This window comes from Eptatretus burgeri, chromosome 9 (assembly GCF_056783735.1).
Source record: "Eptatretus burgeri isolate ZD-2024b chromosome 9, Ebu_testis_v1, whole genome shotgun sequence".
NCBI classification, from domain to species: domain Eukaryota; kingdom Metazoa; phylum Chordata; class Myxini; order Myxiniformes; family Myxinidae; genus Eptatretus; species Eptatretus burgeri.
Window position 1 is genome coordinate 73,431,099 of NC_140969.1, and position 13,690 is coordinate 73,444,788.

Sequence of the window (13,690 nt, forward strand, 5' to 3'; positions counted from 1 at the left end):
TCATCAGCAAGGTTATGGAATCCATCATCGCTTCAGACATGAAATCCTTCCTCTTCTCCAATGGCTTGATTTCCAATCATCAATTTGGTTTCAGACCAGGTCACTCTACCCTAGATATGCTGCTACTGCTCTCCCATCAATGGATGGAGGTCCTCAATGCCAGACAGGAAATCCGAGCCGTATCCCTGGACATATCACATGCTTTTGACACAGTCTGGCACCCTGCCCTACTCACCAAACTCTCTTCCCATGGTATTCAAGGCCATCTCCACTCATGGCTCGCAGACTTCCTCTCCTGTCGCAGTCAACGTGTGGCCCTAAATGGAGTTCTTTCATCCCCTCTTCCTGTGCAGGCTGGAGTTCCTCAAGGTAGCGTTCTGGGCCCTGTTCTTTTTCTGGTTTTCATCAATGATCTCTCGGACTCTCTGGAAAATCCTCTATTTCTCTTTGCCGATGACTCAACCCTCTGCCGTACCATCTGTCATCCCTCAGACCGGCAAGCAGCAGCTTCTTCGCTCACTGCAGATCTGGATAAAATCACAAACTGGTCCAACACGTGGAACATGTCTTTCAATCCAGACAAATCTCACACTCTCACTATGTCTCTTCGAAAGGACCGTTTACAAAACCCCCCATCCACTTTCTCAACAATCCTCTGGAAGAAGTCTTTTCTTTCAAGCTTCTGGGTCTCACTATCTGCCATGACCTTTCCTGGGAAAGTCACATTTCCAACCTTGCCTCAAAAGCCAGTCGCCGACTGGGAATCCTCCGTCGTGCAAAGTCCTTCCTCGGCCCTCTTGAGCTCCTGACCACTTACAAAGCTTTTGTCCGTAGCCTGATGGAGTACTGCTCTCCCCTCTGGGCTGGTGCTCCTGCCTCCCACCTTTCTCGACTTCACGCTGTCGAAACCAGGGCTTTTAAGATCATTGGCATCTCCCGCAATGAAGCTGAGTCTTTGGGCCTCTCACTCAATCACCGCAGGTTGGTCGGTGGTCTTTCTGTCTTCTACCGACTCCTCTCCAGCCTTGCCCCCCCTGCTCTCTCTGCGATTTGTCCCCACCACATTTCCACAGGGCGCTCAAGGTCCGCCAACAACCCCCTTCTGGTAAAACTACCAAAATCACGAATCACTGCTCATCTTCACTCTTTCATTCCTCTTTTTTCCCGCCTTTGGAATAAACTTCCTCACTCTATTCTTTCCCATTCTTCCCTTCAGGCTTTCAAAACAGCTGTTCACCACCACCTCTTATCTTCCCCCATCCAAATCCTCGATCTTTTCTACCCGCGATAATCCACCCAAGCCCACTTCCTTCAATTCTCCTGCTTTCCTTCCTGAAAGTCCCTTTAATGTCCATCTTCCCCTCGCCATGTTCCCCGTCCCATCCCCATCCCTCTCCCTTCCACAGTTCACCTGTGTCTGTTCCCCAATGTTTTGTCCCTTCCACTCCCGCCCCTCTTGTCTCATGCCTCCTTGCTGTGAGTTGTGTGTTAGCTCTCATACGAGCCTCGACCAAGGTATAAAAAAAAAAAAAAAAAAAAAAAAAAAAAAAGGTTGTTAGCCATGTTTAGCAAGGTAGCATCTCCAGTGGGAAACCTGTGTCATGTTCTCTGTCTGATGAAATATGCCCATATAACAGGACTTTATCTACTGTTGGACATTGAACCAGTGTTAATAAGGCATCTTGTGATCATATTTTATTGGCCAACAAATAGCATTTTCCATCACTCATCACACGTTACAATGCCTAATAAAACCGTACATTTCCTATGGAGTAACACACAAATTCATTATGTATATTATATTAATTCATAGTACTTTGTACACAGCAACACAAATGAAAGCAAAAAAATACCGGCATTTTAGATTGATCATCTACTTCATCAACCCCATCATCATCAACATCCACACCCCACCACCACACAGGCGCTGTTCTTGGTCAGTGGTAGAATAATTTTAACAAATCTTAACAATTTTTCCAAATAAACTTTTTTATTCATAACTGAAGAGATCAAACGAAAAACTTTTAGTTGAAGAAGATTAAATGTTAGGTATACCTGCAAAAAAATCATGTACAAATCAAAATTTACTGGTTGCAAAAGTATTCAGCCCCGTCGGTCAGTACTTGGTGGAAGCAACTTTTGCAGCAATGACTGCTACGAATCTTTTTGGGTATGCCTCCACCAGCTTTGCACAGTGAGATGGTAAAATATTTGCCCATTCTTCATGTGAAAATTGTTCTAGTTCTGCCAAGTTTGATGGGGATCGTCGATGGACTGCAATCCTCAAGTCTCGCCATAAATGTTCAATCGAGTTCAAGTCAGAACTTTGACTGGGCCACTCAAGAGCATTCATTTTCTTTTTATTCAGCCATTCCAGTGTGGCTTTAGCTTTGTGCTGCGGATCATTGTCCTGATAAAATAGGAATGTCCGACTCAGTTTCAGATTCATGGCTGACTCAAGCAGGTTTTCATCAAGGATTGTCCTTTACTTTGCACTCTCCATTGTCCCTTCTATCCTGACAAGCTTGGCAGTCTCTGTTGATGAAAATCAGCTCCATAACATGATGCTTCCACCACCATGTTTGACAGTAGGCTGGTGTTGATTGGGTGTTCTGCAATGTTAGGCTGGTGCCGGACGTAGCGCTTTGAATTTAAACCACAAAGTTAAATTTTTGTCTCCTCTGACCACAAAACTTTTCTCCCACATGCCTGCAGTATCATTGAGATGCTTTTTTGGAAACTATATGCAAGCTTTCAGATGTGTATTTTTCATTAATGGCTTCTTTCTCGCCACCTGTCCATAGAGGCAATTTGTGAAGGAAATGGGATATTGTTAATTGATCAACACTGACTCCCATCTCAGACAGAGAGCCTTGCAGATCTTTCAAAATCATTGTTGGATTTACAGTGACATCCCGAACCAGTTCCCTGCTTTGTCTGGTTGTTGAGTTTGGATGGGCGACCTGATCTGGGTAGAGTCTGGGGGGGTATGAAACGTCTTCAACTTTTTAATGATGTATATCACCATATGCAAAGGGATAATGAGTGACTTTGAAATGTAGTTATAACCCTCTCCTGAACGTTGCTTGTCCACCACTTTATGTCTCACTTCTTTGGAAACCTCCTTGGTCTTCATGTTTGCCTTGTTGGGTGACCAAGTGAGTTGCACCTTGAAACTCCATCGATAAATGAGAAGCTTCATTTTAAAGTTTAAACCACTGATTACATACAGGTGAAACCTATTACACTTATTTTGTAACCTTTCAAACAATTTATTTTCTGTTGAAGTGATTTTGGGTTAATTTAGCAAAGGGTTTGAATACTTATGCAAATGAGAATCATCTGATTTTTCTCTGTTAATCTATATTAGTCATGTTTTCTTTGCGTTTTTCTTTTAATTTTTATCACTTTGGAATAGTTTGTGAAGACTCTATGTTAAGTTTGATTTTAGTTTTGGATATACATCACCTTTTTCATTAAATATGTCTTGCCCCCCAACGTGTTCTTTCATACTGATGTCCTTTGGAGGCAAACATCACCAGATACTGGGTGGGCAACCATCTGCAAATGTCGAGGTCGCTTTGTACTCTTGTTGATGAGAAACTGTATTGTAATTCACCGTTTCATCCTCTTGATTTGCTCACTTTTCCAACATCTTCATTTTTCAGCATGTATTAAAGCAGGAAAGCCATGATTTCTTTTTTTGGGGGGGTTGTCGGGGGAGAATTATTAAAATGACACAATATTGACAAATTTCCTCAAAATAATCTACCTCTGTTACTCTGCCTTGAAGGAAAATAAAATTATAGGTCACATTTTTATCACCCTACTATCTCGAGGCTTGAGCAGCTGGACTGAATGACCTGGTGTTTGTGAATTCAAAAGACTTTTGGTTAGCACAGGCCATACAGTCAGACCGGGACATTCAGGATAACAGCACGCTGAACTTTGCCCTGCTATTCTCTCCACATAAAGCAGATACTGGCTTGCCGAATTGCCCAGCACGTTGGCAGTTTCAGGACTGTCACTGCATGATGGATTGCGAGGCCGCGCCTATCTTAAGAACCTTTGGTTGCTGATGGACTAAAGGTTATTTCTTTGAACTATTACGGTTTTTTTTTTCTCTCTCTCTCTCTCTCTCTCTCTCTCTCTCTCTCTCTCTCTCTCTCTCTCTCTCTCTCTCTCTCTCTCTCTCTCTCTCTCTCTCTCTCTCTCTCTCTCTCTCTCTCTCTCTCTCTCTCTCTCTCTCTCTCTCTCTCTCTCTCTCTCTCTCTCTCTCTCTCTCTCTCTCTCTCTCTCTCTCTCTCTCTCTCTCTCTCTCTCTCTCTCTCTCTCTCTCTCTCTCTCTCTCTCTCTCTCTCTCTCTCTCTCTCTCTCTCTCTCTCTCTCTCTCTCGCTCGCTCGCTCTCTCTCTCGCTCTCCCTCCCTCTCTCTCTCTCTCTCTCTCTCTCTCTCTCTCTCTCTCTCTCTCTCCTTAACTCTGCTGAAATCATAACACTGATGGATGACTTTAAAATGGACCTGATCTGTGATGTTGAATTTACCGCCATTGAAATTTTCATCGTTTGTTGATTTCTTCTCAAACTTTTTTATTTCTTAAATCATCGAGGGGCTTCTTGTCAGCGTGGTAGTCGGATTATGTGGCACCGTTACAGAAAAAAAAAGGGTTAGATAAATTTGCTAAAATCAACCGACATTACAGCAAGTTGGAGAAATGCATTTTATCCGTTTATTCAATGATCAGGTTCACAGGCATTTCACAAAAAATTACTTTCAGACTTCAGAGCCACGGCTGTCATTTTGATGACTCGTATCACAGGAGAGCAGCCAGTCCCAGCAATCTGACAAAAACTGCCCATGTGAGGAAACCTGGAACAAATAGCAGATGTATTTAGACCTCTCGCTGTCGAGTGATTTACCCCTGCCTAGAGGGATGGTCGGGATTGTACTCTTGGTTGGGTATTCGGCACAGGGTGGGCTTTGGAATGCATTAGGGCTTTGGTTTAAGCTCAAACAAATCCCATGTGTTTATCCTTCCCTGTCACCCCCTCTGTTTGTTGTACTCAATTCTTCATGTCCTTGCCAAAAGGTAATGTGATCATATTTGCTTCAATATTCAAACACTGACTATATGAACACATGTGTCGCCAAGTCATCATTCATCAGTCCAGTTTAGTGTAAAATTTGGGTTGACCAAAAAAATGAGATAAATCAAAAAGTCTGAAAATAATTCTTGGAACTGCTTGAGTCACTCGTTGATACATTTATTTAATTAGGCAGCAGACTATGTGCATTCAGCAAAAAGTCTTCACAAGTTTCCAATATTTTCGCTACATTCAAAAATGTTTCAAACCTGCTGCGTATAGTCTGTGGATCCATTTTGAGGATGCTTATGACACACGACCCTTGGCTGTTACTCTGGGTAAGTGACAAACAAGATCACCTCCATCCTCACATCCTTTGCCACTCCCCACCCCCCAAGTTGTGGCAGGTGTTTCCTGAGACTGATGTCATAGGTTTCACTAGGAATATGTATTGTCCTACTGACAAGTTGAGGTACTTATTCACGTTGACAATGGAAATGCAAACTTTGGATTAAACAATACCGAATCCTTCACTGCTTCATCAGTTTAATCGTTAAGTAATTGATGATTTCTCCTTATGATCTCCTTCTTTCGTATGCAGCACATGGCTGCTGGTTGCATCATTCTGCTGGCAGTCAGTGGTATCACAAAGTAGACTGTGGGATCTTTACCGTTGAAGAGCTAATGCTTGCAGACAGGATGCCCAATTTAACGTCCATCTCAGGGACTGCACACACATTGAATCACCCTGCCTGTAAAACACCATGATGGCAATATATAGCAGGGTCAGGATTCGAACCAATGCTAGACAGCTTAGATATGAGTGTGCATACCTTTCGGCTATTCTCCCAGCCTTCCACTTGTGCAACGTGATTCGATGCCAGCAAGCCACAGAACAACTCTCAATATCCAATACAAACTATATTCCCTTGTGGAAGAAGGCCACTCTGTTGGCTGGGCATATGAGTGAGCTCTTATATCAGAGAAGAAAATGCTGCAGATCAGAAGGGAAGAATTTGGAATCCATCCAGAGTGAAAGTACACAATGGCCTCCACTCCTTTCAAAAGCCACTATGGGACCTTTAACTTGTACAAGTGAATGCTGTAGTGGATAAGACTCTCTCTCTCTCTCTCTCTCTCTCTCTCTCTCTCTCTCTCTCTCTCTCTCTCTCTCTCTCTCTCTCTCTCTCTCTCTCTCTCTCTCTCTCTCTCTCTCTCTCTCTCTCTCTCTCTCTCTCTCTCTCTCTCTCTCTCTCTCCCTGCCCCCCTCTCTCTCTCTCTCTCTCTCTCTCTCTCTCTCTCTCTCTCTCTCTCTCTCTCTCTCTCTCTCTCTCTCTCTCTCTCTCTCTCTCTCTCCAAAGGACCATCTGGCAAACCCTCCCAGATACAGTACTTACTTTAAAATCCTCTTTAAGAGGTTCAGCTATTGAAACTCTTGGGTCTCACTTTCAGCTATGATGTTTCTTGGGCCAACCATATTTCAAAATGGACTTTCAAAGCCAGCCAATGACTGGGTGTACTCCATCTTACAAAGCTATTTATTGGCACACCTAAAGTCCTATCCACCTCCAAGGCCTTCATCTGGAGCTTCATTAAATACTGCTTTCTCCTCTGGGCTGGTGCCCCTGCCTCAAACCTTGCTTTGCTTGATGCTCTGGAAACAAAGGACTTCAAGATCATTTGGATCTCCTGCTATAAAGCTGAGTCCAAGGGCCTATCACTTTACCATCACAGACAGGTCGTTGGTCTGTGTCTTCTTCCATCTCCTTTCTGGTCTTGCACCTTTTGACCTCTACATGCTTCCTCCCCCCCCTCCTCCCCACCTCTATCTTTCCGCAAGGCACACGCAGTCCACTAGTACCCCCCTTTTGGTGAAACTCTCAAAATCCAGAATCACTGCTCACCTCCACTCATTTGTTTCTCTTTTTTTTCCCCTATTCCTAGTAATTGTAACTGTACATCAAATCACAAAGGCATTTCCTAATACTGTAAGGTATAATTCCTAATATCCCACAATATATATATATATATATATATATATATATATATATATATATATATATATATATATATATACACATACATATAAAAGACGAGCATCATAAGTTATTATGTTTTCTTTACAGTGTATCAATATGTTCACTTAGCCATCGACACGTGATAGTTTGTGTTGGAATGAGATGAAGCGGTTTCAGATTATGTGCGAGGAGGAAGAAGTTATTGTTTGATGTAGTTTAGAAAAGCTGCTCGGTGAAGTCGAGGAATATGAGCGTGAGTAGGTAGTTTGAGTATATCTGATATTTATTGTGAAACTGACATGCTTGAAGTCGCTCGTTGAGGAGATGTATCATCTTTATATGAAAACTGTATCATTACTTGTATTTGCAGTGTAAGGTGGGGGCAAGATGTCCCTGTTGCAGCATTTTTCAGCCTTATCCTGGTAAGTCAATGTGAAGTGCACGTCAAATTGGTTAAATTCCCCATTTTTCTTTCCTTCATTCTTAGATAAGTTGATTTGGAGTATAAGACGAAGCTAGATCAACTGCAGTGGTTTGCAAAATTGTCAATCAAAACAACAGAGGTTAATTCTTCTTTGACACTGAAAATGCATCGCTGCCTACGGTGCTTCCAGAGTGAGGAATATTGATGAGCTCTTTTGTGTATATTATTTGAAATACTTTGTGGGACAGTCTTTCTGATAAATTAGGAATGTATCGGAAATAGATTCCTCCAAATGATCCTCAATGCTTGTCCACCTAGCTTTGCAGCCGTGATTGGCCTTCTTGGTTTTCTTGGTGGTCCGCAACGTATCCTTCGCTTTACGCCAGTTCCAAACACATTTCTCATATTTATAGGATAATATTTCATAATCAGTGAGCGGATTAACGTTTGCTCACCCAATCTGCAAACGTTTCGGACAATGATTTCTACACAGTGAAGCGTACAACATTTAGAAGTTGAAATTTTTTACGTACTCTTTTCTTCTCAACACAAGATTCATCTTCTTATAAATACATGTTCGTATTTCCCCGGTGCTCTGATCGCACTATCTCGAGGCACCTTGGTGACGACTTCTCCGATCTGGATTTGCCACGCGGCCTGTTCGATAGCTCGATCGGAGATTTCTCAATTCCAGATTTGCCCTAAAGTCCGATCAGGGTGAGCGGAGCAGCATATCGCTCTGGGTTGAAGCCACCCCACATTCTTTGTCTTCCAAGCACACAAATTATATTTGAGCAGTCTGTCTGAGATACAAAGGCCTTCCTCTCCCTCCCTGGAACCCCTCCACTCCACACCCACACCTCTCTCCAGTCCTGACAAGCAACGTCGTCTCGACATTTTGGTGAGTACCCCTGTAACTGTTCATTTAGTTGTCCATTTGTGTATTTCACTTGTGTTCTTTTCTGATTTGTTTAATATTTGTCTCATATGTAGTAAGCGAGGTTAAAGTTATGTTAGGGTGATGGAAAATGTACATTGGGAACGCATCTCCCCCCCCAACCCCCCCCCCCCCCATTATTACGTGACATCGATGGGAATATCTTGTCTGCTTAACGTCGTTTTGCTTAACATTACACTTTCTGGGAACTACTCCATGATGTTCAATAGAAACTTGCTGTAGTGCGTTTTAACTTGAAAATTATGCAAATTATTATCTTGCCAAAACGAAGTTTTTGCAAGATATGTTCGTCAGGTTGTATGTTTTTTTTATTTTTATTTTTGTTTGTTTATTTGTCTGTAATCACGTATAAAAAATTCTGCAGAGCACAGTTATCATTGGAAATTTTTGTCACTTCGCATACCAGAAGCCTATACAGGTCCCTTTCAGCGCATTAAATTTTGAAGGTCAAGGTCAAAGGTCAAGGTCACTTTGTCGCAAATCAGGGGAGTCGACGAAACCCTTATTTTTTGAGTAATTTTGATCGGATCGTCTTCAAACTTCATGGGAATATAGTTCATGGTCTGGCGCTCAGTCGATTAGTTTTTGGTGGCGAATGGCCTTGACCTTCATGGTTAGTGCCTGAGGTCAAACATATTTGACCCCAAGGTCAAATTTTCAAGTTTTAGGAACCATATCGTGTAGTACCTCAAATTGAACACCTCGATGAGTGCTTTCTAGATATGTCAAGCTTGAGACATTATGACGTCATTTGGTGACGTTATGAGGCAAAAACATATTTTTCATGGTTACTCTGTAGAACGATTCTCACCGGAATCTCTCGTAGGCACAAATTCCTCAAGGAGTCGCTCCTGGTGGATGGCAGCTCTGTTCACCTCAGTGTGACCTTAAAGAAGTCACACGTGTCACCTTTTGGCAATTGGTTTATTTTTTTAATTATCATGCTTTGCAATTTTTTTTTTTATTGTATGCAATTCAATGTCTTAAACCATAGATAAGTCGATTATGAGTATGTGGAGGCCTGGACTTTCGTGAAAAAAGTATTGCTCTATACACCAAAAAATACGGTGCACACCTTGAAGATGGCCATTAAGCATATCTAGCTTATTTGTCCTTCTGCATCCTCTGTTGTGCTGGATATGTCTGTCACATGTGCTGCACGTGTTGAACATGCAGAGTTCAAATTCAGTTCTGGAAGGATGAGAGCAAGAATCACCCCGATCCCTTCCCTCAGTTGTGGTTCCACATTTAGTGTCCTAAATGTCCACACCAGAAGGCTCTCTCGTGGCGTCGCCGATGGCAGAGTGAACATTTTCAAATGGAAGATTCTCAGTATGCTGAACAACTCAACCGAAGTGGAGATATTTGAGGATGTGGGTGAATAAGGAGTAGGGAGAGGGTGGGAGCATCTTGCCCGACTTTTCTCGACAGTTTTTGATGGATATGCACAGCCTGGTTCCTGAGATTAAACAAAAGAAGATTTTAATGTGCCTATGCTTTCCCACATTACCCTGGATGGATGTACAAAGGAATGAAACAGACAGAGTATAATTAATCGGAAGAAAGAATAAGCTTGCTCGGACGGCAAGCTCAATAATTTAGTCCACGAAGTGTAACACGTTATCATAATCATTGTGATGAAACTTTTGAAATCGTTTGCAAAATCAATGTGGCTTGTGCCAAAGTGCCCTCATATTGAATGTTGAGTACATCATAGGCAAACAATATGTTAATCACTAACTAAACTATACCTGTGTTGTAGGGGTTAAATAATGAATGAATGGAGGATTATATAACGGTATCATTGAAACACATCACTGTTCAAAAATATCTGTCTTTTCATTTTAACACATCAGTGAGTGGCTTGGTCTGTTCCTCCTTTTACCTTGTAAGCAATGGCACTGCAAATTCCCACCTCACAGTAATCAGTGTCACGTATGTTCGGGAAAGGTCTTCAGGTCCATGTATGATGTTCAGTTCCTGAAGATTTTAAAATCGATTGCAGTATTTGGTGTATATTGGCCGCTCACCATCGTTTACCATCCATGGCCTATCTTTTGCAGCAACCACCATTGGATGGAGCTGCACCAAACTTGAGTCGATTCAGAGATGTCAGTAAGGAAGTTTTTACACGAGTAATTGCCTATCAAACTAACCTGCCTATCTATTTTCATTGTCAGCCACTGGAAAAAAGGTCAGTCTCTTGAACCTCTAGGCCTCACCACCAACCATTACCTTTCCTAGGTGAACCACATAGCAAAACTGGCTCCCAAAGTCAGACACAGACTTTGTCAATCAAAGTCTTTCCTTGGAAAAACAGATCTACTCACAGTCTATGATGGCTTGTCCGTAGCTCATTGGAGTTCTGCTTTCTGCTACGAGCTTCAGCCCCGGCATCACATTTGTCTCTCTTGAACTCTGGCCTTATCATGAGATATTCCAATAATTTTGATGAGAGCTTTAGATTCCACAAAGTACAAAGTTTTTGCTCTCACATCGCAGTCAGATCGGTGGTCTCGGTTTTTCTTCGTCTATTCTCCAACATTGCTCCCTCCTCTCTCTATCAGTCCTTTGCTCCTCCCCAGAAAATCCAGAATGTATGCGTTTGTTCTTCCAGTAACCCGGCCTCATGGCTAAGCTTCCAAAATCCAAGCTGACTGCTCGCATCGACTCATTTATTCCTCACTTCTCCCATCGCTGGAACCACATTCCACAAGACATTCTTTCCAACTCTTCCCTCCAGGGTTTCAAGAAGGCTGTGCACCATCACTTCATGTCATCCACCATCCTGACTCATGATATGTCCTTCCCCGACTACCCCTCTTACCCCTCTTCCTTGCTAATTTCGTTGCTTCCTCTCCTCCCCTCACTCTTCATTTCCTGTTTGTTTATTCCCTTGCTGATTGTGCCCTATTGTTTCACCGATACATCACTGGTAGTTCAACCTTGCTCTTCCATGGGTCTCGTTGTTGTAGAGAAATTTAAATGTACTCGTACACTGTAGCTGTGTAGCATATGAAGAAGCAAGCCAAACGTTGCATTTTTCTGCATTACAGAGAAAGTTGTAGTGACTGCACATCCTATACAATTCATCCTATACAATCTTTCTTTTCACCATCTTCAAATTTTAATTGTGATTGCTTTTGTCCAGAGGGAATGACTACTTTTTTTTCCTGCGTAAAAATTTAATACAAGTAATTTTCACTTGTAAAAGTCGCAAATGAAATGTTCATTTCCCAACCTTTTGCGCTGGGATTTTTTTAATCATTTCTTTTTATTGGATCAGTGTGTTTGGAAACCATCCACAAAATGTGAGACATATTTAGCCTATTTGTTATTTTCTCTACCATTGCTGTTCTGGAAATGTGGGTTGATAATATTGGGTTTAAATTACACTTATGTCACCTTGTCCTTCCTCTCCCCCCCAAAATCATTAGCATCTAATCCTTTATTATCGAGATCAAAAATGTGCAAATTTAAAACACAGGATTATTTTATAATTATAATAATAATAATAATAATAATAACAACAGCATGCAGATTTCCCTTCGAAGGAACGTTGATGCAGGATGAGGCCATTAGGTCCAGCAAAGCCTGTGCCATGATGACCAACTTATGGTCATTTATACCTGTTCTATAGTTTTTCAATGCTGAGCGTTAAGCAAGGAAGCAGCACAGACTATTTTTGAAGTCTTTTGTGTGACTCGGCAGGGGTTCAAAGCGCAGACCTCCCTCTAACAACTAGAAGGGCACTCGGTAGAGCGCATACCTCCACCACGCAATGCCTTATCCATGAGAACATATCGGGCCCATTACATTTTTGAAATATCGTGCTATATATCATTTTTATGCCTGATGTTGGCTTAATGTTTAGGGTGGTGGGCTTGGAATCCTAGTTTTGAAATATCATGTGACGTATCATTTTTATGCCTGGTGTTGGCTTAATGTTTAGGGCGGTGGGCTTGGGATTCTCGGATCATGAGTTCAAATCCCCCTCAGCTGTTGAATTAATGCCACGTGGAGTTAACTCTGCCTGTCATCCTTCTGACGTCGGCAAAATGATTGCCAGCATGCTGGTATCCTGTGTCGGAGCCGTGACCCATCAAGGATTGTGTCCAATCACCAAGGAGACTGCTTAGGCAGCACCAAAGCTCTGCACAGAGTATGGTCCCAATGAATGGATGGATGGGATATCGTTTTTGACCCCATGTCTCAATGGTAAAGAATCACTTAAAAAATTCTCGGATCCAGATCCGGATTCAGATCTTCACCAAAACTGAATAATTTCTTCCTTGACACACACCCAACGTGTCCACCAAGTTTAATCCAAATACATCCACAACTTCTAGAGATATCATGCTCCGTATCATTCTTGACCCTGTCTCTCAATGGTAACTAAAGAATCACTTAAAAAATCACTTAAAAAATGTTGTAGCCGGATCTGGATTCGGATCTTCACCAAAATCTAAGGAGTACGTCCTTGTCACACTCAACCCGCCCACCAAATTTCAGCCGAATCCATCCACAACTTTTTGAGATATCCTGCACACAAACAAACAAACAAGCAGTCATAGACTAGTACTTACGAAATCGTCAACTTGACCTCTGACCTTGTCTAATAAAAGCTGTCTCTAGAGAAGGTAGCGACGCAAACCAGAAGTTTCTACGATGATTCTGTACCAAACCATCAACTTCTTCCGTTCTCGAGTTACCGCGGATTAACGTAAGGTAAAGGTCATACTCGACGGCCCAACGCCCAACTCGAAAGGACGCCGGAGCGAGCGCGATGACGTCAGCGGGCACACGCAAAACCTTTACGTGACTCAACGACGCGTCTGCTCGAGCGCGCTGCACCACGTGTCGAGCCGTGACTCGGTGGGTGAAATATTTTTATGCAATCTTAAAACGTCTCCAAAACATCCAATTTTTTACCAGAATTTCGACAACTGAGTATTAAGCGTCTGAAGTGATCGCAAAAACCAAAGACAAAATTGAAATCTAAGTTAAAACGAACTTGTAACGTCGACCGAAGCAAAAATACTCCATGTCTCCACAGGAATTTACGGAATTATTTGATTTTATGTTATAACACTGCAATTTTAAAAACAGCCATAACTCGACGAATAGACACACAAATTCCGCCGAACTTACCCCGATCTTCCAAACTCACGCTCCGTCAGCAATACCTGTGGTAACTTTTCTCGAG

At 42.3% G+C, this 13,690-nt stretch overlaps 1 long non-coding RNA gene across 1 annotated transcript; it reads right to left on the reverse strand.

The window, feature by feature from the left end:
- Positions 1–4,478: 4,478 nt before the first annotated feature.
- Positions 4,479–11,288, reverse strand: LOC147020361 (uncharacterized). The gene is made up of 2 exons (XR_015061800.1): positions 10,815–11,288; positions 4,479–4,869 (listed from the first exon to the last, which is right to left on the reverse strand). It is a non-coding gene; the product is annotated as an uncharacterized LOC147020361 (long non-coding RNA).
- Between the last annotated feature and the right edge of the window lie 2,402 nt (positions 11,289–13,690).